Source organism: Orycteropus afer, unplaced genomic scaffold (genome assembly GCF_000298275.1).
Source record: "Orycteropus afer afer isolate SDZICR_OR568_19922 unplaced genomic scaffold, OryAfe1.0 scaffold00025, whole genome shotgun sequence".
Classification (NCBI taxonomy): Eukaryota; Metazoa; Chordata; class Mammalia; order Tubulidentata; family Orycteropodidae; genus Orycteropus; species Orycteropus afer.
This window is the reverse complement of record NW_006921612.1, coordinates 19,408,892-19,411,690: the sequence shown is the minus strand read 5'-3', so window position 1 is coordinate 19,411,690 and position 2,799 is coordinate 19,408,892.

Sequence of the window (2,799 nt, the reverse complement as noted above, 5' to 3'; positions counted from 1 at the left end):
AGAGAGAGAGAGAGAGAGAGAGAATTTAATCTTAGGAAAATGGCTCACACACTTATAGAAGTTGGAAAGTCTCATGTTCTTGGATCAAATGTCAAGCTGGAGGCTTTTCCCAACTCATGCAGCTGCAGGGGCTGAAGAACTCAAGGTTGGCAGGTAGTACCAGCTGTTGACACCAGCGAATGACAAATCCTAGATCTCCAGGAAGAATGGTGGATTGTTTGCTCATGGACAGTTGTATGCAGCACAACAGGATCCTGATCCACAGAAGACAGTCTTTTTTCCCAAGATGTCCATAAATATATTGGAAGCAGACCACACCTCTAGGGTAACTCCCTTTCAATGGACTGGGTGCTCAAAATATATATATCTGATCCATCATAGGAAAGACCCACATCACAATTGCTTAAATCACACAGAATTGTGGTTCAGCCAAGGTGATACATGGCTCCAACAATCACAGTATATATAAAACCCTGAAAGAAAAAAAAAATACAACCAAAAATAAATATCTGGCAAAATTGTCCCTCAAATATGATGATGAAATTAGGACATTTCTAGAACTTAAAGGAATTTGTTAAAACAAAACCAACCTTACAAGAGATGCTAAAGGGAGTCCTTTGGACAGAGAACCAATAATAGTAAACTGTAACTGACCATTGACACACGTGATAACATAACCCAGAAACCAACCCAGTTAAGGAAGTATCCAAATTAAATAAGCCTACAAGATTGTAAACAGGGAACTGGAGGCATCAATTGGCAAATAAGGACAACTACAAATGAAAAAAAAAAATAGAGGGAAAAAATTGTGTACTTATAGAACTTCTAAATGGTAAGGAAGTGAAGAGAGTTGCAAGATAAAATGGACTGTTCTAAGCTCAGGGAGAAAATTATATTCACAGGGAAACCCCTCCCAAAAAAGGATAAATTTTCACATCACAATAAAAAAAGAGGACAAGCACAAATGTTTAGCAAATACTAAAAAAGTAGTAACAAAGGAAATGATAACATGATTCATAAACAAAATGAGCTCAGCACAGAAAATTATATGGAACAAAGAAATCAGTAACACCATGAAAAAACACATGACAAATTCATCTTTGTTGATAATTACATTGAATGTCAATGGATTAAATGCACCACTCAAGAAACAGAGTTGCAGACTGGATAAGAAAACAAAACCCATCACTACGCTACCTGTAAGAGATACACCTTAGAGGCAAAGACACAAGTAGACTAAAAATCAAAGGTTGGAAAAAAGATATATCAAACAAATCCCACCCATGAAAGAGCAGGAGTGGTAACATTAATTTCTTATAAATTGACTTTAAGACAAAAACCACAATAAGAGACAAGGAAGGACATTATATAATGGTTAAAGGATCAATTGAACAAGAGGACATAACCATAATAAATATCTATGGACCTAATGAAATAGCCCCAAAATACATAAGTCAGACTTTGTCAGAATTGAAAAGACAAATGGATGATTCCACAGGCAGAGTAGAGGCTTTAATACACCACTTTCAGTGAAAGATAGAATGATTGGTAAGAAACTCAACAAAGATGTAGAAGAGCTAAACAGTACAATCCACCAACTTGACCTTATAGACATCTACAGAGCACTTCACCCAACAACAGCACAGTATACATTCTTTTCCAGTGCACATGGAGCATTCTCCAGGACAGACCATATATTAGACCACAAAGTAAGCCTCAATAAATTTAAAAACATTGAAATAGTGCAAAACATCTTCTCAGATCACAATGCTAAAAAATTAGAAATCAACAATAGAAAGATCAACAGAAAAGGAGCAAACAGTAGTTAAAATAGCCTGGTATTGCTACAATGACAGACACATAGACCAGGGGAATAGAACTAAGAACCCAGAACTAGATCCATCAACCAATGATCAGCTGATTTTTGACAAAATGCTGAAGTCCATTAAATGGGGAAGAGATGGTCTCTTTAATGAATAAAACCAAAAAAAAAAAAAAACAAACTCACTGCTGTTGAGTCAGATCTAACTCATAGCAACCCCTCCTTGGGTTTCCAAGGCGTTCTCAGTACGAAAGTAGATTTTCCAACCTTCCTTCCAAGGAGTGGCTGGTGGGTTTGAACTGCCAGCTTTCTGTTTAGCAGTCATGGTGCTGGCAAAACTGGATATCCATTTGCTGAAAAGTGAAACAAGATCTACACTTCACACCATACACAAAAACTGACTTTAGATGGATCAAAGACTTAATTGTGCAACCGAAAACTATAATTCCTCAAGGAAAAACTAGAGACAAATTTAGGGGCCATAATTTAGGGCATAAATAAACTGTCAAGCATAACCCAAAATGCATAAACAGCAGAAGAGCAACTTGATGAATGGGACCTTCTAAAAACTGAATTTTTATGTGCTTCCAAAGACTTCTCCAAAAGAGTAAAAGAGAACCTACAGATTGAGAAAAAAAATATACAGAATGACATATTCTACAAGGAACTTATCTCTAAAATTTATAGAAAACTCCAACACCTCAACAAGAAGACAAAAAATGCAATTGACAGAAGACATAAATAGACACTTCACCAAAGAGGATATTCAGGCAGCCAACAAACACATAAAAAAGTGTTCATGATCATTAGCCATTGTTTTTGTTGTTGTTATGTACTGTCAAGTCGTCTCTGACTCATAGAACCCTCCTTGGGTTTCCAAAGCCATTAGAGAGATACAAATCAAACCAACAACAAGATACCATCTTGCCCCAGTACTAATAGCAAAGTTCAACAAGATAGAAAATAACAAATGCTGG